At 41.5% G+C, this 26365-nt stretch overlaps 1 protein-coding gene and 1 long non-coding RNA gene across 17 annotated transcripts in view; one reads left to right on the forward strand and one right to left on the reverse strand.

The window, feature by feature from the left end:
- Positions 1 to 26365, reverse strand: part of APBA1 (amyloid beta precursor protein binding family A member 1) — an 84071-nt gene that overhangs the window by 34791 nt on the left and 22915 nt on the right. For 6 of the 16 annotated variants that reach the window (XM_083403394.1, XM_083403389.1, XM_083403399.1 and 3 more), the window contains one exon: positions 10585 to 10624. The exons of 6 other annotated variants lie outside the window; for them this stretch is intronic. The gene's annotated coding sequence lies outside the window, so the exon portion shown is untranslated. Of the gene's footprint in view, positions 1 to 2059; positions 2211 to 4024; positions 4108 to 10584; positions 10625 to 11708; positions 11936 to 26365 lie in introns of those variants that run through there. 4 more of the 16 variants (XM_083403391.1, XM_083403386.1, XM_083403397.1 and 1 more) reach the window with 4 other exon arrangements.
- Positions 6327 to 7366, forward strand: LOC310659781. The gene is made up of 2 exons (XR_014502999.1): positions 6327 to 6878; positions 7181 to 7366. It is a non-coding gene; the product is annotated as an uncharacterized lncRNA (long non-coding RNA).

Raw genomic sequence — 26365 nt, forward strand, 5'->3', positions numbered from 1 at the left:
AATCAACTTTAGGAAATAGCTGCCATCAAAATAATTTTACAAAATTCACAAATTAAAAATATGCACACTCAAAGTTTCTGTATTTGCACTGAATGTTCACATTCACTTATGTCTCTGCACTTTAAGGCAGCTGTGGTATTTATTATGATGTCTCCACATACAAACACCTTCAGTAACAAATTGGTCAACTTGGATCCAGGGAAAGGTCTGTAATTTTCATAAATGTCTCATGATACTGGCACCTGAGTAGACTTCAAGGGACTTTTTACATAGCACTTCCACGTCCTCTAAATTTAATTGAAATTGACATCCAAGAGCAGCTGGGATTTATAGCATCACTTGATGTATGTATGCTTTGTGGTCTCAAATGAGTACTGTACAGTAATAGCGGAAAGGCAGGATATAAATCTTTTAAACAGTGTATTTGACACATCTGAAGGAATCAACGCCAGTCATTTGTAGCCCAGAAGAAATAATGGGTAAAACCCAACACTGTGCTAAGGTGAACATTCTTTCAGTGCAAGAATTTCTCCTAGTGCAAGAAGATGTTTCCCCCTCCCTCTGTGCACCCCCTAAATCAGTTCTAGGAGTTCCCCCCACCTTCTAGAGCTGATTTGGGGGTGGCAGAGGGCCCACACAAAGAGAGGCCTTGTGGCACAACTGGAAATCCTTGCACTGATGAAACTCACTAGAAGAATACCATCCAATGAGCCAGGTTGTGTGAAGAAGCCTTGGTTAGACACCTGAAAACAACCTAATTCATCCAAACATACCAACACTATTTTCAAGTCATGGCTAATTAAAATTTTAAACTTAGGAATGCATACTTTAATATATGCAACAGAGCTGTCTTAATGCTGAATGAAAATGAAAATAAGCAGTATCACCTTGAGTATGCATTGTAAAACATACACACATGCATAATGTCCCACTTGATTTTAATCAGCTATCAAAAGGCTTCTGTGACTCAAAAGTACCATTTGTTCCATACAAATTCTGTAAAGAAGCTACGCAGAAGGATATAAGCAGGCACCCAAGCTTCCCACCTCAAAACTAGATATTAAGTAGAAGCAGCTACAAATGGAAAAGTAGCAAGAGAGAGAGCAATCCAACAAGCAGTCATATGCATAATCATATGTAAGAAGCGCCCAGGACTGAACACAGGATTTTGCTTCCATCTTATAAAGGCTTCTCGGCCTTTTGGCTAATATCAAGTGTAATATTTTAATTTAAATCAGGGGTGGGCAACCTGTTTTCTGTTGAGAGTCACATTCCCCTGAATACATTACTGTGGGCAGAGCTAATGTCAGCAGCGAGAGGGGCCAGAGGAGGACCACCCCCTTTTTCCTCTCTCCCCCCGCCCAGCCCATCCAGGGAGGAGCAGGCTGCTCCTGCCCGAGGCCTGAACTGAGAGCTCTGCAGAGCTTTTGCAATTAGGCCACGGCCTGCACACCACCCTAGGACAAGAAGACATCTTTCAAAGTACTGTTTCTCACCAAACTACTATGAACTTTATGATGTTTTTAGTTCCTAGAGCATTTTAGCATCTTTACTGCATTCAGAATAATGTGAGATACATCATACTTATTCCCATTTTACAATAAGGGAAAAAATCCCAGGCCCTGCAACAAGCCCATGAGAGAAGCAGACATTTGTCACTAGATGCGCCAATCCCAGCCTCTGGCTTCAATGGGGATGAGCAGAAAGTCAATAATTGGATAAAATATTTTATATCACAAGGTCTGACACTAAACTATTTTAGGGGGAACCTGGTGTGAAACCTTATAGAAAGCTTTTCTGGCAATGGCTGCCTAATACAGAGGTTTACCCTAACAAATGTAAAAGAGTGAAACCCATTTTTACAAGAGGACTAAATTAAAGGACACAAATTAATCATTCAAATGGCCACAAAAAGTAGTCTTGCTGCAGGCATCGTATTTCTATGAGATGCTCTCCTCTCTCCTAAACACATATAAAATTATATTCAAATGCCTTCCTGTAATTTTCCACCGACAAGAGAAGTTTTAGGTATCACATGGCTTTGCAAATTAAGACATACAACATTGCAGGGAAAGGTAGCGCTCTCTCCCAATATTTGCTCACGGCACATAGCAGGAAGTCCTTTCTAAGCACTCCTGGCTCTGAGCTCAGACCCTGATGGATGGCTTGGCCTCTGGTGTTCCTGGCTTCTTGCAGAACTTCTCTAGTGACTGCACAAAAACAATTCATAATTCGGACAGCGTTTTTTCCAAACCAACATCCTACAGTCACCTCCCCCTGCCCCTGTGACCCCCCCCCACCAAAAGCTCTCAAGGTTTTATTTCTCCAATGTCTATACATGATATTTATTGCTTGCTTGCTGATTGATTGATTGATTGATTGTTATTTATTGCTTAGTCCAACTTTCCTTATACCAATTGACTCTGATTGCTAGTCTTTGGAAAATACTCTTCCTTGTCAGTGTTCAGGAAAATGTAATAACTGACCCTTCCCCTTCAGCAATTACAGTGGTGCCCTGCAAGACGAATGCCTCGCAAGACGGAAAACCCGCTAGACGAAAGGGTTTTCCGTTTTGGAGGTGCTTCGCAAAACGAATCTCCTATGGGCTTGCTTCGCAAGACGAAAATGTCTTGTGATTCCTGGGGTTTTTTCCCCCCTCCCCCCCCCTTTTCCCCAAGCCGCTTAACAGCTGTTCGCTAAGCCGCTTAACAGTTGATCGCTAAGACGCTTAACAGCTGATCTAAGCCGCTTATCAGCTGATCTAAGCCGCTAATAGCCTTTTAGCAGCTAATCCGCTAATCCCTTAAGCCTTTAATAGCCGCTAATAGCCTTTTAGCAGCTAATCCGCTAATCCCTTAAACCTTTAATAGCCGCTAATAGCTGCTAAACCGCTAATAGCGCTAATCCGCTAATGGGCTTGCTTCGCAAGACGAAAAAAACCGCAAGACAAAGAGACTCGCGGAACGGATTCTTTTCGTCTTACGAGGCACCACTGTATAAGGATTTGGCAAATGTGGCATGCTGTGAAATCAAAGCAGCCCAGCCAATGGCTAAGAGAGCTCCAAGACACAAGCGATCGCTTTTCTGCCTAATTTCACAAACATACATTATTTGTATTTGCTTGTACATATTTTTGTAGTTTGAAAGCGTCTGTATGGAAATATTTCACAGGGAATCTAGGTTTGTCTGAAATTCAATTTATTCCTCTGATGGTCTGTGACAAATGCTATTTGGTAAAAGGAATTAGCACAGATATGTAGCTCTCTTGTTGCAAAGGAACAACCTCAATTACTTTTGTAATGGGAGCAGCACAGACATGGAGTGATGAATGAATAAAAATCCAACATGTGGGGAAACACATTTTCAAAGGTAGAATTTTTAATTGTGTTCCACACTCCTCCATTGCTCCCAGATACAATTTTTCTTGCTCTTGCATGAAAACAATTTCCCTCATGGGCGGGGGGGGGGCAATATAACACATAGACTTTCAAATATTGTATATGTATTATAGTTGTCCTTTTGATGGAGAGCAAAATCTCACCATCTGCCTTTCATTCACGATACTATTTCTAGTACATATAGTTAACGACCTTCATGTATAAAGCTCATTACAAAAGCAGTCATGTTAACCAGGTTATAGAGAATTATTTTTGACTTTAAAGATCAAGGAATTTCATACAGCAAGTCTTCATAAAGAAAAGTCGTTATTAGCTGAAGTATTCCTATCCTGTCACTCTGTACAAAGATGCCCCAAGGTGGCTATTTTGGCTAAGGCTTTCAAATAATTTCTGTACTTCACATGTATATGATTGAATAAAGGTACTCACACATTTCTTCCAAATCCAGCATTCAAAGTGTCCAACTTAAAGAAAAAATGTTATAAGCAAATAAAAACATGACAGACAAAACTAATAAATTCAGTCTTAAATGTACCATCTTCAAGTCCACAAGATGTCTATATAATGACATCTGTTTGCATATTTTAGCAAATGTAAAAAGGATTTGAATATAAGCCTCTGCCTACCATCTCTGTTTTTCCATGTGGAATCTTTAGGATGATATATGCCGAGCAATCTCCTATGAAGCTTCTAGTGGGAGTTCTACATAACTTTAAACAACTATGGTATTGTCAGTTTGTGACATCATTCCACATTCCAAACATGTTCTATTACCATCCAGCAAAGACCAACACTAGGGCTCAAAAGGTAGGACACTCTATCTATCTATCTATCTATCTATCTATCTATCTATATTGCAGTCAAAGACCAGACAGCAAAGTGAACAACAGCAACATATGCCACCTCTGCATGAAGAAGTGGATGTAATTAAAAAATCCCTATAAACTTATTTACATTAAAAATAACACTCCTTCAGCTAAAATCTGTATTCCAGAGATTAAAATCGGTATTCATTCATTGGCCCTCACAGTGACCACAGCCTTTCTTGATAGGACAGTATAGTTTGAGGGCAAAAAGCAGACTGTTAACTTTCCTCTTTTAAACCAGGGCAGTAACAAAATAAAGCTATTTGCTTCATGTCTTCTGGAGTTTCTGGGCATTTTTTCCTCACAGCCTTTGCTTCCTTCCCTCCTGCTTCCATTTTTTCTCAGGCCCTGGACAAGACAAACTGAACCATCCACTTCCAATTGGCCTATGCTTAGGGAGGCACAGGCAGAAAAATGTCTCCATTCAGACGTCACACTTCCCAGGGTTCAAACCATGACTAAAATGTGCCACAGACTCTGTCCCTTCTCCTTTTCTCCTGCATGGATTCCCAGCATTCCTTCAGATTTGCTCTAACCCAGAGGAAGCCATTGCACCATCAGATAATGTTGAACCACAACACCATCATCCCATCAGGCTAGCTGAAGCTTATGGGAGTCCAGTAATATCTAGAGGGCAGTATGCTGGATACCCCTGCTCTAATCATATGCAACTTTCACATCCAAATCAGACAACCTAATGTTTAGCATTCACCAGGGCTGACCATTCTTGGTTAACAATAATCACAATTTGCTGCCATCATACTGAAGTATGGTTGAAACAAAACCAGGATAGAGAGCAGGACAGCTCTACCCACCAAAGAGTGGAGGGGAAGGGACAGAGGGGGTGAGGGATTTCTTTAATTTTTCGTGGGAGCTCAGTATTGTAGATATTGAAGCGACAGAGGGCTGCAGCTGGTCTTTCTTAAAAAAAGATTTGCTTCAAGCTGTGACACCATGACAAAAAGTGTCAGCTGCTACAGGGCAGTGTTCCTCATTGAGCATGGAGCAATGGGAATGCTGCATCATGCTGCAGTGCCATTCCAGGGGCATTCTTTATAAAGAAATAAAAAAACCTGCCCCCTATCAAAGATATCCCCTGGGAACAATGCTATGTCCTAACACTGCCATTCCTACTGGGCCATTCTCCATGAGGGATGCTGCCAGGCAACTGCTGAGTACAGAAGATGCAGCAAAAACAATTCAGGAGAAACCAGCTACAACCTTTTGCTGCCTCATATCTGCAGTGGTAACTCTCTGCCTTCAGCACATTAAGAAACATATCCAAACCCCTGAAGATTAAGAAACCAATCTGTGGGGCCTCCTTGGCCACCACCCCCATGCTCCCATCTTTCAGCTTATCACTGCAAGTGAGTATTTCATCTTACCTCCAAGGTAAGCTGAAGCTCTTTGAAATATACTCAGAGTCGCAAAGTGATTTCATGCTCTTTATTCAGCTCATAGTGGTGAGGAGGAATGAATGAAAGTCCCCTCAAAGTATCTGCCTTATATACATTATTTACACAATGGGCTGCACATGATTGGCTAATTCCGGAATTCTACTGTAAGCCAAACAGGTTGTGGATTCACTTCTATCTGGAGCATGATTGGGTGGTTCCTGCCAACCAATCATACTGCTGCATTGTTCTGGGACCAATCAGACTGCTGCATTCTGAATCCTATTGTTCTAGGACCAATCAGACTGCTGCCTTTTGGATCCTATTGTTCTAGGACCAATCAGACTGCTGCAGTTTGGATCCTATTCAACTCAGTACATAACACTCTTCATGATGTCAGACAAAAGCCTTTTCCAGCTTTCCAGCTGGAAATGCCAAAGATTGAACTTTTGAATTGAAAAAAAAATCACAAGCTGTCCCACTGAGCCTCAGCCCTTTCCCCGTGGATGAGGCAGTGGGCTTAAGATACAGCTGTGACCAATGGCCAAAATTCAGTTACCATAAAGCTAGGATAAACTTTAAAAAGAACAATTTTAAAATATATGCATTGTCACACTACATAATTTAATCAATATATTGCCTGCCATTTAAGTAACTGAATTATACATTTGCTAATTGCCAAGGATTCAATATATAGGGCTCGTTTATGATACTGAAGGAACTGTAAAGTAACATACAATTTAATAACTAAAAACTGCATGGGGCAAGTTAGTTGTGACTTCAGTGGGTCTTGCTGGTGCACTGTTAATTTCCTGTTTTAGTAACACACACCAACCACTAGGCCTAAAGCCACAGGAGAACCAAAGATATGAAAAAGAGATGGATGCAACCCAGCCCTGGGATTTCTTTCAGGGAGCGATGGCGCACCTTGGCAGGTGGATGAAGTAGTGTAAAAAGAGCTCTCTAAACTCTGGGAAAGAGCAGTAAACCGGCAAATGCAATTCAGTGTAAATGAATGTTGTATACACAACAAATTCTAGCTTTTTTGCTATCTGTACACATCTTTTATGTCAGCATATGTACATTTCTTTCAAAACATCCATTTGTCCCTTTCACTTGTTTTTAGGACGTACATGCTAAACAAAACTACCATGTGAAATGGCCCTTCATGAAAACATGTCTTTTTAACACTCCTTTCAATAACAGCAATTCAATCAGAAGTAAGAATACTTTAGACGCTGCTAATAATTAGAAGGTAGATAAACATTCACAAACAGTAATTTATGACCACTGTGCTCTCCTGCCAAATGGTGGGCAGAAATCTTAACCACACTTTGGCATCTGATCAGAAATCCAGAGCAGCAGTCCAAGGGTGGCAGGTTGTGAGCCACTCTGAGATCTGCAGGTAGAGAGAGGGGGGCATCCAAATTTAATAAATAAATAAGAAAAATCTTAGACATCATGTGATTCTATGCTTCTAAGTTGCATTTGGAGAACTGAATCCACCCTCTTTGCTTTTCAGAATGTTTAAAATAACGTCACTCCTGGGGGAATCACCTAGGATTTACTGGAATGTGTCCAGCAAAGTCCCACTCAGAATACTCACTGTTATCAATGGACTCTACATAGATTGGATTGGGTTTATTTTGACTATGAAGTTGTTGAATGCAACCCAGTGACAACAAGGAAATAAATTTTAGCATTCAAATTTTGTATCTTTCATATTTCAAACAATATTTCAAATGTGAGTTAAGTCATCATAAGCAGTCTAATATCTGTTGAAAAAAATAAAAGCAAGCATGCAAATGGCGTAAGAACATGCATCATGCATCACGGTGACAAAAGCTGCTACAACTTTTTGTATGGTCAAAAGCAGACCATTTTGAAAATTAAAAATACCTTTAAAATGTTAACATTGCTGTGAATGTTTACATTAAAAACAACAGCCCCAAAGGGCAGCATTAATGCTGATGTTCTGATTATTAATTTTAGAATTAGGTTGCTAATATATTATTTGAAGGGAGAGGTGATATAGGCTCTTTCCAGAAAGCAGAGCTTTAGTGGAAAGCAATGGATTAGGGATCAGCACATTCTTCTCTTTCCCTTGCTCCCTTATCCCTCAGACAAAAGAGAGAGCACCTCCCTGTTGCTAGGTTTAAAGGATTTGACATTTGTTTGAAAATAATGCTGTCAAGAGGCAGGCGTTAATCCCAACAGCTTCTTCCAGTTCCAGCTGCCTGCATTCCTCAGAGGCCCAAGCATACTTCCTCCACAAATAGTATTAAAAGGGAATGGTGTTACTCCTTGGAGAGAATGAGGCTGAAAACTTTCACTGCCGTTAATGTTGAGTTATAAGCAACATTCTCAGCAGCATCCAGAAGCTACTAAATATCCTGTACCTTTTAATACTATCCCCCGACCCACCACAATTTCTCCATTAATTGGAGCAAGCTTGTTTTCTCCTGCTCTGGAGGGTGGGACTTGAACCCATGGCTTCAAGTTGGATGGCCGTCTGTCACCAATGCTTTAGCTAAGATTCTTGCATTGCAGGAGGTGGACCAGATGTCCCTTGCAGTCCCTCTCAACTCTACAGTTCTATGATTCTGGTACATAGCATATTCCACATGTTAAGGGTTTGGACATTACAAAAAATACTGAATACATAAAATACTTTTTTTCTGCATTTGTCTGGAAGATGAATTTGTTTAGCTTCCCCATCTCACAACACAGGATATCATCCAACAGATTTCATCCCAGAAACAGACACTTGTGCATCAGCTTTTGTGACAGCAGCTCCAGACCAGCAATGAACAGAACAGTGTTCATGGCATGCACATCTTCCATTAAGATACATCATCCACCCCTCTAGGCTGGAATAAAAAAAAAGCATCTAGGGTTGCTTCACACATTGCAAGATGTCTATGTGGAAGGTTCTCCTGTTTAGGGCTAAGTCTTGAGCTGACATTGCAATGTCCTCTGGTGAAAGTTCAACAACACAGCTTGAGGGCTTCCTTCAAATCCTGACCAGAATGCAGCAATTCAGTGGAGCACTGCACACTGGTCTAACCATCCCTGCAAAGGAAATTAGTCCAGAGTGGCTGTGGGAAGGTGGTGGAAGAGACAATTTAACAACTGTTCCAGATACTCATCATGGGCAGGGACGATCTCACATTCAGGAAACATAGACTGGGTAGGCCTAAGTTGCCATGAATGTGGGAGAAAGTGGCTAGTGCTTGGAAAGAAGCGGTCTGGCAACTGCTCCTTTACAAAACCCACCCTGGACCAACTAATCTACTTACTGGTTGCTAATAGACCTTCTTTTGGGAAGGTAATTAAGAAGACTGAGAAGATGATGCCCTGGTTTGGAGAATCTCAAGCTGAGATAGGAATGATGTTTCTGCTCTGCTCCTCACCCCACCCCTGTGAAGCCCCCTTGCTCTTCTCTTCACAGCACGAGTGATCAAACCAGTAACCCTCCAATTAACCATAGTTCCCCATTCCAGGACAGTACGGAAGCCAGTTTCAGAATAAACCACAATCTGAAGTAGGTTTAAGATCCTTTTATGGCTTTTAAAATGTGTCCGGGGTGTGTGTTAAATTTTGTATTGTTGTTATGCATTTTGGTTTTTTATGCTGTACACCTGTGATCTTTCAATAAAAGGCAGTATAAAAATTAATTAATAATAATAGAACAATTGTGGCTTATTTTGGAACAAGGAACTGTAATTTCTAAGTTCAGACAAAAGCGGTAAACTATGGTTGATCAGAGGGCGGGGGGGGGGTTTCTTCATATAATCGTTCAAATATGTCCAATATGTGAAGCAATCCACATGTGCATTTCCAAAGAGCAGCAAAAGGAGCCAGAGCTTCAAAGCGCAGAACATGTTCCCATGGCGGGGCTCTTTTGCTTCTCTTGCCATTGTAAAGTGCATCTGGAGCTGGGCATCTTATGTTCATCTCTTGAGAACACTTTCCTCTTTCATTCAAGCAGTGGGTGGCTTTCTGTTTCTTGAATTTGCTGATGAGGGACAACTGAGCAAACATTCAGCTTGCTTTCTAAACATAATTAAAACCCTAATGAAGAATGGCAGTCTCTGAATCTACATCTCCAAGCAGAAAGAGGAATGCTTTTTCTAAGGATGCCATGTCCGAATGATGCCACAGCTCTTTCCCCTCCCCACCCCCACTTCAAATACAGATTGATCCTGCCCTGGAGGAGGGATGTAACTGCAAATGGAAAATTATACAGAATTAAAGCTAGCTGATTAGAAAAAGGTGAACAAAATGAAAATAAACTTAAAATGTTTTAGATCTTTAAAACCTATCCAAGAAAAGAAATAGTCAGGGATGCAAGAAAGAAATGGTCAGGGACAAAGTTAAGAAAGACATTCATAGTTTTATAAAAATGGGCATTTCACCTTGTTGTGTAGGAACTAATACAAAAATGAGTTGCAATTTCAGCTAAATTGGGGAAACAGCTTGAAGCATTCGTTGTGCTGAGCTATTTCAATTGCTTTTGTTTGATTTGCTCATTGCAAGCAACTTAAAGTCTGTAAATTTTGATAATAAACCTGATTTGCAATGGGGGTTGAATAATTTCAATTGCAACTGCATATTGTGAGCTTTCGTGGGAGTACTATGCCTGTAAATGTGGTATTTAAGTAATTTTATAATAATAAAAAAATTACAAACAACCAAATCATGCCTTCTATACTTTTCCAAAAGCAGTAGCTAAGGAGGCTATAAGGGTTGCCATATGTCCTCCTTTTCCAGGACATGCCCTCTTTTTCATGGGTATGTAAAATGAGACTCATCATAGCGATCCATAGTTAAAAGTAGAAGTCAGCAAAGGTGTCCTTGTTTTTGCTCTTCAAAATACGGCAACCCTAGCTAGCAATAGGTAATAGACCAGGCCTTCTCTCTTACCTTTGTAATTAGACATTTTGGGGACCAGCAGGGTTCAAAACTAAAAAAAAGAAAGGAAAAAAGAAAGTTACCGTATTTTTCGCTCTATAAGACGCACTTTTCCCCCTCCAAAAATTAAGGGGAAATGTGTGTGCATCTTATGGAGCGAATGCAGGCTCCTTAGCTTCAGCGATAGCAACGCGAAGCCTCCAAAGTGCAGGAAACGTTCCCTCCGCGCTCCGGAGACTTCGCGTTGCTTTCGCTGAAGCCAGGAGAGCAAGACTCTCCTGGCTTCAGCAGAGAGGGTGAGCTGTGCAGCGCCCCTTCAGCGAAGCGGGAGGAGAAATGGAAGGGGCTCCATTTCTCCTGCTGCTTCGCTGAAGGGTCGCTGAGCAGAGAGGGGGAGAATTCAGTAAGAGCTGTTTGACAGTGGAATTTGCTGCCAAGGAGTGTGGTGGAGTCTCCTTCTTTGGAGGTCTTTAAGCAGAGGCTTGACAACCATATGTCAGGAGTGCTCTGATGGTGTTTCCTGCTTGGCAGGGAGTTGGACTCAATGGCCCTTGTGGTCTATTCCAACTCTATGATTCTATGAATTTTTTTTCTTGTTCTCCCCCTCTAAAACAAGGTGCGTCCTGTAGAGCAAAAAATACAGTACTGCAATTCTGTTACTGAACTAGATTGATCTTTGTACCAGCAAGGAAATGCTTGCATTTTAATTTCGCCAACAATAGCTGAATATTACAAAGAAAGATGCTTTAAGTTGTCTGTCTATCCATTTCGCTCTCACAACAATCCTGTGGTGTAGGTTAGGCTGAAAGATTGTTCATGGCCCAAGGTCATCCATTGAGCTTCATGGAGATTTGAACCCCGGTCTGCAAGGTTCTAGTCAAACACTAATAGCTACACCACTCTCGCTGTGTTTATTCTGCAGTTATGCAGTTGTATTTTAAGGAATCTTTTGGAAGGAGAGGATGGTGTCTACGCAGAGAAATAGACCATGCCTGCACTAAACGCTGGACCTGTGTAGAATGCTTCCATATATGGATGTGTTAGTGCTCCATCCATTGGTTTCCCCCCTCAACTGACAAACGTTTTTATGTTTATAGCAGAGCAAAATGTAAGAAAACATTAGGGCTGGTACATACTCAGGGCTTAACCATCAAGCCTCATGTATTTGGAATGTGAGTTGGAAAAGCTCTAGGTCCAGCGTTTAGTGCAGGCATGGTCTATTTCTCTGCGTAGACACCATCCTCTCCTTCCAAAAGATTCCTTAAAATACAACTACATAACTGCAGAATAAACACAGCGAGACCAGGGTTCAAATCTCCATGAAGCTCAATGGATGACCTTGGGCCATGAACAATCTTTCAGCCTAACCTACACCACAGGATTGTTGTGAGAGCGAAATGGATAGACAGACAACTCTCTTTCCAAAGAAGGGATTTAACATACAGGCAACTCCCCATTCATGCAAGTCACATGCAACCATGCACACACGCATCGCCAAGAACCCAGAAGTGGCACAAATAGGGGGCAGGGTGGAGGTGGAACAGGCTTACATGCGCCCCACTGACATGTGCAGTTCCTTGGAATGCAACCCCCGCATAAATGGGGAGTTGTCTGTACCGCTCCTCACAATTACTGTCTGTTGTGTTTCCTGTACTGCTGAGTGCCTGGTGTCCTTCTTATTGCCCCATTTAAGCACCATGCCTCTCCTGTTTGTGCTGTTTTACAGATCTCACGCACTCAAATTATAGTGGATTCTTAATTTTACTAATACACACTAAGTACCCCAAAGATGGCAGCAGCTCCCACACCCAAAATCTGCAATTCTGATCATTGTTTCATGTGTGAACAAGACCTCTCAGTGTGATAAGGGAATTGCAGTCATGTCTCAAGGGAACGGATATGAGAACTCAAAATGCACCTCCCTTATAAAGGAACTGGAAAGAAGACTGAGAAATGGGACAGAATTTGAGAGGTGAATAAACGAAAAATACATGTATATGTAATTGTTTGGGGTTGGCTGGGAAAACAACTTTTGTGGTGCATCATAATCAACAGTGCATCATAATCAACAATTTCTTTTCAGAGTCTGGAAACACCACCAAAAATTACAGTGCCCCAGGGATCCAAGAGCAAACTTCACTCACCTAGCCAGAGTTACCAAAATTATTTTAAAACACTGCAATCTCGCCTTTCAATTGCTTCACTACAGCTCAATCAGTTCCTTGCAAGCAGGCAAATATTTCTGAAGTATGAAAATTTATTAGTATGGAGTTTTCAAATGGGGGCTGTTTGTTAACTTGCACTCCCTCTGCTGGCTACACTCTGCCACACAAATAATAAATGCTTATGTGACTTCTGTGGGCCAGTTAATTCTCTGCAAGCATAGAATCATAGAATAGAATCATAGAATCATAGAGTTGGAAGAGACCACAAGGGCCATCGAGTCCAACCCCCTGCCAAGCAGGAAACACCATCAGAGCACTCCTGACATATGGTTGTCAAGCCTCTGCTTAAAGACCTCCAAAGAAGGAGACTCCACCACACTCCTTGGCAGCAAATTCCACTGTCGAACAGCTCTTACTGTCAGGAAGTTCTTCCTAATGTTTAGGTGGAATCTTCTTTCTTGTAGTTTGGATCCATTGCTCCGTGTCCGCTTCTCTGGAGCAGCAGAAAACAACCTTTCTCCCTCCTCTATGTGACATCCTTTTATATATTTGAACATGGCTATCATATCCCCCCTTAACCTCCTCTTCTCCAGGCTAAACATGCCCAGCTCCCTTAGCCGTTCCTCATAAGGCATCGTTTCCAGGCCTTTGACCATTTTGGCTGCCCTCCTCTGGACACGTTCCAGTTTGTCAGTGTCCTTCTTGAACTGTGGTGCCCAGAACTGGACACAGTACTCCAGGTGAGGTCTGACCAGAGCAGAATACAGTGGCACTATTACTTCCCTTGATCTAGATGCTATACTCCTATTGACGCAGCCCAGAATTGCATTGGCTTTTTTAGCTGCTGCGTCACACTGTTGGCTCATGTCAAGTTTGTGGTCAACCAAGACTCCTAGATCCTTTTCACATGTACTGCTCTCAAGCCAGGTGTCACCCATCTTGTATTTGTGCCTCTCATTTTTTTTGCCCAAGTGCAATACTTTACATTTCTCCCTGTTAAAATTCATCTTGTTTGTTTTGGCCCAGTTCTCTAATCTGTCAAGGTCGTTTTGAAGTGTGATCCTGTCCTCTGGGGTGTTAGCCACCCCTCCCAGTTTGGTGTCATCTGCAAATTTGATCAGGATGCCCTTGAGTCCATCATCCAAGTCGTTGATAAAGATGTTGAATAAGACCGGGCCCAAGACAGAACCCTGTGGCACCCCACTAGTCACTCTTCTCCAGGATGAAGAGGAACCATTGATGAGCACCCTTTGGGTCCGGTCAGTCAGCCAGTTACAAATCCACTGAGTGGTAGCATAGTCAAGACCGCATTTTACCAGCTTCTTTACAAGAATATCATGGGGCACCTTGTCAAATGCCTTGCTGAAATCAAGGTAGGCTACATCCACTGCGTTCCCTTCATCTACCAGGCTTGTAATTCTGTCAAAAAATGAGATCAGGTTCGTCTGACATGACTTATTTTTCAGAAATCCATGCTGACTATTGGTGATCACAGCATTCCTTTCTAGGTGCTCACAGATTGTTTGCTTGATTATCTGCTCCAGAATCTTCCCTGGTATTGATGTCAGACTGACTGGGCGGTAATTATTTGGGTCCTCTCTTTTCCCCTTTTTGAAAATAGGGACAACATTTGCCCTCCTCCAGTCTGCTGGAACTTCGCCTGTTCTCCAGGAATTCTCAAAGATGATTGCCAGTGGTTCTGAGATCACATCTGCCAGTTCTTTTAATACTCTTGGATGCAGTTCATCTGGCCCTGGAGACTTGAATACATCTAAACTAGCCAAGTATTCTTGTACTATCTCCTTACTTATTTCTGGGCTGTGTTTCCTCTGCTGAATCATTTGCTCCAAATTCTTCAGGTCGGGCATTGTTTTCTTTATCAGAGAAGACTGAGGCAAAGAAGGCATTGAGGAGTTCAGCCCTTTCTGTGTCCCCTGTTTGCATTTCACCATCTTCTCCTCTGAGTGACCCCACTGTTTCTTTGTTCTTCCTTTTGCTACAAACATACCCATAAAAGCCTTTTTTGTTGCTTTTAACCTCTCTAGCAAGCCTGAGTTCATTCTGTGCTTTAGCTTTTCTGACTTTGTGTCTACACGTGCTGGCTATTTGTTTGAATTCCTCTTTGGTGGTTTCCCCCCTTTTCCATTTTTTGTACACATCCTTTTTTAATCTTAACTCAGTTAAAAGTTCTTTAGATTTACAAGAAAGAAGATTCCACCTAAACATTAGGAAGAACTTCCTGACAGTAAGAGCCGTTCGACAGTGGAATTTGCTGCCAAGGAGTGTGGTGGAGTCTCCTTCTTTGGAGGTCTTTAAGCAGAGGCTTGACAACCATATGTCAGGAGTGCTCTGATGGTGTTTCCTGCTTGGCAGGGGGTTGGACTCGATGACCCTTGTGGTCTCTTCCAACTCTATGATTCTATGATTCTAAGATAGCCACCCTGGCTTCTTTAGGCACCTTCCATGTTTCCGTCTCATTGGTATTGCCTGAAGTTGTGCTTTTACTATCTCCCTCTTAACAAACTCCCAGCCATCATGAACTCCCAGTTGTTTGTGAACTAGCTGTTCGAAAACCGAGGTACCGTTGTAATGGCATTGTTCCAAGTAAAGCCCAACCCTCTCCGTCTCTCTTATCCTATGCCAGGAACGTCCAACTCCCAAGAGACTGTGATCTACTCCTGGTATAAAAAAACTGGCAGTGATCTACCCACCGTCATTGGAGGGAGGAGGAGCATGTGTGGGATGGGTGGATTGCCCAGAGTTGAGCTTTTTAGGGGGAGTATTGCAAAGAGTTTTTTAGCTCTCCCCCGGTAACTTTTTGTACACAAAAAGTGATCTACCAGGATCAGCCAGGGATCTACCAGTAGATCACAATCTACTGGTTGGACATCCCTGTCCTACAAGTGAAACTCGGAAAATTTGAATATTGTGGAAAAGTTCATTTATTTCAGTAATTCAACTTAAAAGGTGAAACTAAGATATGAGATAGACTCATGGCATGCAAAGTGAGATATGTCAAGCCTTTGTTATAATTTAATCTTTTAATGTTTGATGTATCACAGTATTTTAATATTCTTTTGGAAGCCGCCCAGAGTGGCTGGGGAAGCCCAGCCAGATGGGCGGGGTATAAATAATAAATTGTTGTTGTTGTTGTTGTTGTTGTTATGGCATACAGCTGATGAATACCCCAAATTAACAATCTCAGAAAATTAGAATATTAAATGAAATCAGCAAAACAAGGATTGCAAATAGAGCAATATTGGACCTCTGAGAAGTAGAAGCATGCATATGTACTCAGTACTTGGTTTGGGCCCCTTCTGCATCAATTACTGCCTCAATGTGGCATGGATGCGATCAGCTTGTGGCACTGCGGAGGTGTTATGTAAGACCAGGATGCTTCAATAGCAGCCTTCAGCTTTTCTGCATTGCTCGGTCTCATGTCTCTCATCTTTCTCTTGGCAATGCCCCATAGATTCTCTATGGGGTTCAGGTCAGGCGAGTTTGCTGGCCAATCAAGCACAGTAATCTTGCGGGCATTGAACCAGGTTTTGGTACTTTTGGCAGTGTGGGCAGGTGCCAAGTCCTGCTGGAAAATGAAGTCAGCATCCCCATAAAGCTCGTCTGCAGAAGGAAGCATGAAGTGCTCCAAAATCTCCTGGTAGACTTAATGAAGTACAGTGGACCAACACCAGCTGATGACATGGCTCCCCAAATCAACACAGACTGTGGAAACTTCACACTGGACTTCAAGCATCTGGCATTGTGTGCCTCTCCATTCTTCCTCCAGACTTTGGGTCCTTGGTTTCCAAATGAGATGCAAAAGTTGCTCTCATCAGAAAAGAGGACTTGGGACCACTGAGCAATAGACCACTTCTTTTTTTCTTTAGCCCAGGTAGGACGCTTCTGACATTGTTTCTTGTTCAGGAGTGGCTTGATAAGAGGAATACAACATTTGAAGCCCATCTCCAGGATCCGTCTGTGTGTGGTGGTTCTTGATGCACTAACTCCAGCCTCAGTCCACTCCTTGTGAAAGTCCCCAACACGTTTGAATGGTCTTTTCCTGACAATCCTCTCCACGCTGCGGTCATCCCTGCTGCTTGTGCACCTTTTTCTTCCACATTTACCCTTCCACGTAACTTTCCATTAATGTGCTTCAATACAGCACTTTGGGAACATCCAACTTCTTCTGCAATTACCTTTTGAGGCTTTCCCTCCTTATGGAGGGTCTCAATGATGGCTTTCTGCACAACCGTCAGGTCAGCAGCCTTCTCCATGTTTGTGCTTCCTACTGAACCAGAGTGAGAGACCATTTAAAGGCTCAGGATCCCATTGCAGGTGTTATGGATTGAATAGCTACTGCACCTTTTCGCAATATTCTAATTTTCTGAGATTGTTAATTGGGGGTTTTCATCAGCTGTACACCATAAGCATCACAGTTATAACAAATAAAGGCTTGACATACCTCGCTTTGCATGTCATGAGTCTATCTCATATATTAGTTTTACCTTTTAAATTGAATTACTGAAATAAATGAACTTTTCCACGATATTCTAATTTTTCCAGTTTCACCTGTATGTCTTCCCTGCACCGGATGATCTGGGCTTTCTGTCTCTGAGCTTTCTGTCCTACTACCCTCCATGCATGCCTAGTCCTGGGGGTGGAGGTCAGGAATGCTCTCCAAAGACCCGGAGTCTGTCAGCTATCTCTCCCCCTTTTCTTCTTCCTGCTGTTCCTCTTCCAATATTTCCCAGCTTTCCCCCTCTGCAGTCTCAGAACTATGTCCGTCTGCAAACCACTCTTCATACTGTCCTCCTGTTCTCGGGAAGGTTCAGGAGAAGTGGCCCCCACCATTCCTCCTCAGTCCTGTCCCTGACAGGTACCTCCTCCCATGGCTGTTTGATTCTATCACATGCTGTAGGAAGCAAGTGCCTCGTGGCATCAATACAACATTCTATCCATTAGGTCTCCATTGTCAAAATGCTATTGCTATATACAAAACTATTGATTTACAAATAAACAATCCATTTCCTAATTTGTATGAACTGTTACTGATATAATTATCCTACTGCCAAAATCTTTCTAAGACACTGAGGAAGTGAAAATGGCTGTTTTAGAAGATGCCTTTCCTCGCTGAGCAAGGAAGAAATCATTCTGTCCCAAAAGAAAAAGAAAAAAACTAACCTGCCTCCCTAAAGAGTAAGGATCTGAACCAATAAATAAAGGCTGGCAAATATTCCCAGCATCCCCCAACTATGTCCATTACCGAGCACAAAATGCCACTGGCTAGAAAGACATTTCAATTTGAAGAAATGCAACAACACACGAGTTAACAGTATCAGCTCCCTCCAGCACTAAGAGTTCTCTCCCCAACCTCTCACTGCCAACACATAAAGCACAGAGACCTGAAGTTTTGTGGCATTCAAGAAAATTGCTCTGTATTATATTCAGACAGAAAGAGAGAGAGAGAGATCCAAATAGAACAAGGGACCAGGCAGGGCTGTCCACTTTCCCCCTTACTGGTTATTACAGTCCTGGAAATACTCACACTGGACATAAGGAAAGACCAAGGTATACAAGGGATAACTTTGGGGGGAAAGCCTTCACGTTGAAAGCTTTCGCGGATGATTTAAGATTAATGGTGGAACAGCCAGAGGAAAGTATTCCAAAAACCTTAGAAAAAATGATGGAATTTGGTGAGGTCTCAGGGTTCAAACTTAATAAATCTAAAATGAAATTAATGGTCAAAAACATGCTGGATCCTGAGAAAAAGGAATTACAAGAAAAAATGGGCCTACTAATCGTCAAGAAAGCCAAATATTTAGGAATTGACATTACTATGAAGAATACCAATCTGTCTGAAGACAACTGTAAAAGAATTTGGAAAGAAATAAAAAATGACATGGATATCTAGTTTAGGTTACAATTGACATTATGGGGCAGAATCTCTGTCATTAAAATGAATATACTCCCAAAAATGCTATTTCTTTTCAAATGATCCCTATTATAGGGGAAATGGAGTGTTTTGAAACATGGAGGAAAGATTTAACTAAATTCATTTGGCAGGGAAAGAAGCCACGCATAAGATGCAAATTATTAACAGACAAAAAAGAAAGGGGGAGCTTTGCACTTCCAGACCTAAGAATCTATTATGAAGCCTCATGCTTATGTTGGATTAGGGACTGGATGTTATTAGACAATACAGATATTTTGGATTTAGAGGGCTGGAATAAAATGCACGTCTGGCATGCATATCTTAGGTATAACAAGGCCAAAACACACAAAGGGTTTACTAATCACATAATTTGGAATGCACTATATAAAGTGTGGATAAAATACCAAAGTTTGTTAGAGCCCAAGACAGTGTCACCACTGGAAGCGTTTTCAGTTAAAAAAGGGAATATGGGGGGAAATTGGGCAACATACAAACAGCTCCTAATAGAGGAGGATGGTCAATTGAAACTGAAACCTTACAAAGAAGTTAGATATCACTGTACCAGTTGGCTGCAATATTACCAACTACAGGACAAATTTAATTCAGGGGGGAAAATTCGGACAATAGAAAATGAGTGGTAGTCTATAGAAATTAAGACATGCTCAGGATATAAAGACAAAACAGCAAGCTTTTTTGTTTTTGTAGTGATATAATAAATAATGACGTATGAAAATATAGTCTGCACAACTTCAAGGCTCTTTCACCTCCACAAACGAAAGGTGTCTGTGAAGGGAGCCAAAAGACCAAGACGACCTTAAATGCTGGCCATGGCTCTTTACCACCGGAAAGTCTGCCAGGTGATAATACAGCTCAGGAAGTTACATGACTCCTAGACTGAGGAGAATATCTAAGGTTGTAATTTTGTTTAAAACACTAGAGGAAAGGGAAATGCTTTTGCTGCTGCCTCCACGACGCTTTATCACTTACGGTATATATAGTTCCAATGCTGTTTTTACCTTTATAATTGCAGGGAAATAAGCTCCAGATCGAAGTCTACAAGGGTCAGGCTTGTATAGCTTTTAAAATCAAATCATTATGCTTAGAGCCACACCGTGGCTGCTCTGCACAGAAATTTACTTCCTGCCTCAATTCCAGCATTTGGCCCTGGAATCCAATTCAGTTAACATGTAGCTGGTGCTGAAGAGAAGATCCTTGTCTGGACAAGTCCCAGGTACAGGAAATATTAAAATTCTGTCACTCTCCTCCTCTTTTATGGCTGATGCAGACCAAATATCATTTACCATTTTGATGGCTCCTCATCAGAGAATAACCGAGCCGACCCTTTTGCAGCTCTTGGTGGATACAACCAGAACCAGGTACCAAACTAAATCTGACACAATTTATTACAATCAGCAATCTCTTCCACTGTAGTCTTTATTTGAATTGCCCTCCAGCATCTACTATTTGCACTGCAAGGAAAGCTTCCAATAGTGCCAATGGGAGGCAACTTATGAAGTATGAAATAGAAGAGAAAATGGGCAAGCACTGCATAAGGAGCCATTAGGTAGCCATTCCTTCAAGGTTCAGAAGAGAAAGAGCGATAGATAGAAAAATGTCAAGCTTGAAAAACGTTGCCTATGGTAAACTCTTTTATCAAGTACAGAAATTACCTAAATAATTACAGCAACAGGAATACTTCCAGTTCTGCAGAAGATATTAAACAGGAATCAATGGAGAGCTTAGAAGGGTTCAGCAGTGCCTTTTATGCATATCTGAACCTGGAAACATAAGTCTGCATGTCCACACTAGGAAAGAGTAACAGCCAGATGTTTGTACAATGCAAAAATCCAAGCACACAAAACTGCTTTGAAGATTGCCCTCACAGAACCCTCCTGGTCTCCCAAAGTGAGAACCATCAAGTCAGAGATGGAAGAGAAAGGTTGGAAGAGAGGGATGCTCTACACTCTGCAATATTCGGGAAATGCAAACAGAGCCCTTCATGATGGAAAGATCTCTATGCTTACTGCTACATAGAGATGATGTAGCAATGCAACAAAGAAAGTTTGTACAGTGGTACCTCAGGTTACAGACGCTTCAGGTTACAGACGCTTCAGGTTACAGACTCCGCTAACCCAGAAATAGTGCTTCAGGTTAAGAACTTTGCTTCAGGACGTGAACAGAAATCGTGCTCCGGTGGCGCGGCGGCAGCGGGAGGCCCCATTAGCTAAAGTGGTGCTTCAGGTTAAGAACAGTTTCAGGTTAAGAACGGGCCTCCGGAATGAATTAAGTACTTAACCCGAGGTACCACTGTATTCCCCAGATCACAGTCATCGTGTCATTGTTTGTCCCCACTCCTGCCACGTATACATACTGTACCCCAAAAAATGGCATTTTCATATTTGTCTGGCAAAGTGTGAACCAACAATGAGCAGACAACCTCAGTGTGGTGCCCCAGTAAATGTTAGGAAACAATGAAGGATGACTTTTATAAAGTCTAACAAAGGTAGAGCACCAAGCTACAAGCTCCACTTAAGAAGTACAAACACGGTTGGAGGGGGGAACCGTCCGTGTCACCAACATCAAAAGGACACGTCAAATACATGACAAGCAGCTGCATCAACCAAAGTATGCAAGAAAGAAGTGAAATTGGCTTAGACCCCAAAACGAACAGCAACATTTACAGAAGATTGCTCACAGCAAAAGACCTCTAAGCAGTAAGCATCTGATGGATGGTTTGACTCTCAGCCATCTTTGCCTCATTAAATCTCCCAAGGTCCTAGAGGGCCATCTTTCCTATGTGTCACACTCTATAATATCATAATATCAAGTCAAAGCTTTCCTAGAGTGGCTGGGGAGGCCCGGTCAGATGGGCAGGGTATAAGTAATTATTATTATTATTATTATTATTATTATTATTCCTACCATTCCAAGAAACTGGAATTTTAGCAAATTCATAATGGCAAACTGTGTGGAATCTCAATGAGGAGCTTCTGTCTCCTTTTTGTGCACACTACTTTTGCTGCCTTAGGTAGCTCAAGATTCTCTGCCACCATACCTTTGTGTCTTGTCTTCTATGAAGAGTATAACAAAAGCCCTCTAACTAATTAACCATTTTACCATTTATAGCAAGCTTCCTCAACCTCGGCCCTCCAGAGATGTTTTTGGCCTACAACTCCCATGATCCCTAGCTAACAGGACCAGTGGTCAGGGATGATGGGAATTGTAGTCTCAAAAACATCTGGAGGGCCGAGGTTGAGGGAGCCTGGTTTATAGTAAGTGCTGATTCTTGACTTCCTCTCCATTTCAGCTACACCTATCCTCTGGGCAGCCAAAAGAGAGGAACACTGGTTAAGTTGCATAAACTGGGTAAACACGCGATGCTTTGAAAATGAGTAACCTGCTTTTAAAGACCTCACCTTTCACTTACTGCTGTTAGAGAAGGAAGTGCAAAATTTGTCAATTTCTCAGTATAATTACATGATTGTTTCCAAGCACAGACAGCCCAATTCATGAGGAAAATACTGCATCTCCCACTAGGTGCCATCTGGCTGTTTCTGCTGGTTTCATGACTTTCCTCCTTAAGCAAGAAACAGTTCCCTAAACTTGTAAACAGATTTTGTAAAACTCAGACACTGGTTGATAATAAGAACCACATATAACTTCTGTCATTTGTCTCCGTTGTCTTAATTCTGCCACTAAATTTTTCACTCCATCAAATATCTGTGTACTACAAGTACCAGGAACAGAACACGGAGTTATAAAGCTCCCCTCCTTTGCTAAGCACAGAATGGCTGCAGTAGCAATCCATAACAGGATCAGTTGCATTCTCACAGTGACAGGTGGCTTACTTATTAACACCATTACTTGTTTATATCTACAAATTTATCTTGAAATAAACAAAAAATACAAACATGTTCTTGGCAAAGGAGCAAGATTTTTTTCCAACGTGAAAATTTAAGGGAGGCAGTACATGTCACTTATGTTATGTACATGTCACAAAACTGACTCCAAAAAAGTAGTTCTCATAGTCTTCAAAAGCTGTTTCAATTCAAGTTATAAGAATATAAAGGGGGGTTACCTCTCTTCTTCCTTCAAATCCTGACCTCAAAATGAATCCCATCTGTGAATCACCAGGCACAATGTAGCAGTAGGAGCAGTAATTTGTTTTGTATTGACAATAGGTCACAACTAAAACTGTGCATATAGATGCTCCAGAATTATGGATATCAATCAAATATTTTTTTTAAAAAATCAATTAAATCTTAATCATGTATGAAAACATTTACTATGTACAAGTCTGTACAAGTATCGCCATTGGTTCACAAATATCCTTTATTATCCTTGCCTTTTCCCTCCTTTTGTTCTCTTCCCACTCTGAGACTTCAGAGTATAAATTGTTTGGGATCATCATCATCATCATCCACTCTATGCACATAGATCTCAGGACAGTTAACAACATAAAACTACAACATAAAAGACACAATATGCACAATAAAAATAAAAGCAACAACCACCCAAGAATCCCCCTTCCACAACACATTTAAAAAGGCACTGGGTGTCAATCAGCCAGAGACGTGGTTAAAAAGCAATGTTTTCTCCTGGCACTTAGAGGCGTTTAATGAAGGCACCAGCCAACCCTCCCCGGGGAGCCACTGCAGATGCATGTTTTTGCATATGCTGTAAAACATCATGGATGGTGGGAGCCAGGGGACTACCTTCCACAACAGGAGTATGCTCAACATCTGATGTTCACCTCCAGTTTCCCTCTCATCATCTGGCGTGTAGTCAAAAGTCATGGCACAGGTTCATGGAATTCCCTCTCCAGGATGGCTCACCAGGCACCATTCATACAATCCATACTCAAAAGTAAATCATATTGAGTCCAATGGAGCTAAATTGCCCAAGTTGGGCAAGGGGGTTGGACTCGATGGCCCTTGTGGTCTCTTCCAACTCTATGATTCTATGATTCTAAGTTACATGGGCAGCCGGTGTTGTTTCTTCAGGGCCTGATAAATATGTTTTTATTAGTCCAGGCTTTGGGCCATGGAATGTGAACTGGCTGGTTAAATTTCATCTGCTCTGCTGAATTTTTATGCTGACTTTCTTCTACACTGGTTCTCATTTACTTTATTTTATTGCTATTCTATATTGTTTTTCCTATTTTTAATCATGTCCCAGATAATTTTACCAATGGACGGCTTCAACATCTTTTAAATAAATACACTGTTGGTACTTTATAAATAGTAATAATTTTGGCCTAAAAGTATTTTGTTTGTTGGCTACTTAACCATCCAACAGTAGTCTGTGGTACATGCCCTCCAACATGTTGTTCCACACTTGTACAAAATGACAGCTTGAATCCAGCAGTGGCTAGTGAAAAACTCCTACCCCCGGAAAGGTGGTTCTAACTTACCTGAAGATCACTGTGTGACAAAAGTGACTCCAAAACCAGAAAATAGTAGTAGTAGTAGTAGTAGTAGCAGTAATAATAATAATACCTTTATTGTCAATGTACAACCTGTGTACAATGAAATTAACCGAGCCTCCCCCCCAAACACTCAATCTCATTGCACTCTGTGTGCTTGTCGCACAACACACAAACCCAAAAGTCAGTTGCACTATATTATTTTCCGTTCAGCAGCCTAACAGCCCGCGGATAGAAACTGTTTTTTAGCCTGTTGGTATGATTATACTTCTATATCTCCTGCCCAAGGGTAGAAGATTAAAGAGGTGCTGGCCAGGATGTGACTCGTCCCTGAGAATTTTTCTCGCTCTCCTAAGGCAATGATCCCTTGCGATGTCATCTAGCAGGCTGAGGGGACAGCCCATGATATCATGTGCTGTGTTCACCACGCTCTGTAAAGACTTTCTGTCTGTGGCTGTCAAGCCAACGTACCACACTGTGGTACAATATGAGAGGACACTTTCTACTGTGGACCGGTAGAAGGAGGTCATCAATTGTCGTTTAGCATTGTTCTTTCCATTTGCACAAACTAACATGCAAGAATTTGAACAACTCCCTTTCAAGACCTTTTAATGACCCATTGGACTCTCAAGATTATATGGTAGAGTCTCTTGGATCTTCTGGATTTACCATGTTCCTCATAATGCAATACAAACTCCAATATGTTCCAGAGCTGTTCTGCAAGAAGCCCTCCACTAAGACATCACAGAACTGCACCAATAAATTACTCTCCTTCCACTCCAAGTTTCTTGAGTCAAAGCAAAAAAGCAAAGGCAAAACAACTTTCAGGTAGTGCTGCAAATTCTAATGGCAGAAGGCCACCACACATTATCTTGAACGCTTGGTGATTCCAGATTCCTATTAACAAACAAAAACTTGGTTTTCCTACCTTTAAACTGTCACTTCTGTGCCAGAAGTGGTGTTATATGTTGTGTTATATGTTCAGACCATCCTGTCATGTTCAACAATCTGACCACTAAATCTGCACTAGCTGCAGTTTCTGAACTGTCTTCAAAGGCAGCCCAATATATAACACATTCCAGTGGTCCAGCCTAGAGGTTACTGGAACATAGACAACAGAAATCACAAGTTATATTAGCCCAGACTGCTGGCATTTTTTTCTTTTATTGAGAACAAGCATATCCAAATACAGTTGTACCTTGGTTCTCAAACGGAATCCGTTCCAGAAGTCTGTTCGACTTCTGAAAACGTTCAAAAACCAAGGTGCGGTTTCCGATTGGCTGCAGGAGCTTCCTGCACTCAAGGGGAAGCCACAGAAGCCGCTTCGGACATTCAGCTTCCCAAAAAAGTTCGCAAACCGGAAAACTTACTTCCAGGTTTGCGGCATTCAGGAGCCAAAACGTTCGAGTCACAAGGCATTTGAGAACCAACGTATGACTATATATGATACAATTCTGGCAGAATCCAACTTGGATCCAGAGAGTTCTCCCGTCATAAAGAAGAGAATGTTTAGAGCAGAGTTGTAATTGGCAGGTGTGTGAATTTCGAGTGACAGTTTATTGGCAGGCATTTTCAAAAAGGGATGCTATTTGAACAAAGATTTCCCAAGGGCCATGAACAACTTTCTTTGGCATGTGTTAGTTTCAAATTGGTTGCACAAAAACAAAAACAGAAAGAGATTCTCCCTTCCAAATTAAATCCAACATTGCAAAATTAAATAAGCATTAACAACATTACTCATCATTTTAACATTCTAAATATTACTGTAGAAATATACACTTTTTGGGTTTGTATCAACAAATGCAGTCCTCACATTTTCTTAAAACAAGTTAAAGGTTGATCACATTATGAATACCATAAATTCATTGTCTCATCTGTTAAACTACAGAACCTATTTGCAGAACTGAACATACAAAGAGTTCCCTGATACCTTCCCTAATCAGCTAGCTCAAAATACCACTGAAATAGTTTTGACCTGGATGAATGAACATATCTCACTAATCTGTGCTACTTTGCCATTATAGAATTCAAACAGCTCCAGTACTTTTTCTGCTTCCCAAACCATACACATTATGGGAAGATAATTACAAATTATCTGGTGTAAAAACATGTTTTACTTACCAGCTAGGAAGTCTCCCCCCAAAGCGGTTGAACAAGAGTACTAAGCTTACAGTTAAACACCCCCCCACACACACAACTTAAAAGAAATGCACATTGTATCAATGTAAAAACATGAATCCTACATAGATCAATAAACTTCTTGACACTTAA

The sequence above is a fragment of the Podarcis tiliguerta genome (assembly GCF_965153285.1).
Source record: "Podarcis tiliguerta genome assembly, chromosome: 11".
NCBI lineage: Eukaryota > Metazoa > Chordata > Lepidosauria > Squamata > Lacertidae > Podarcis > Podarcis tiliguerta.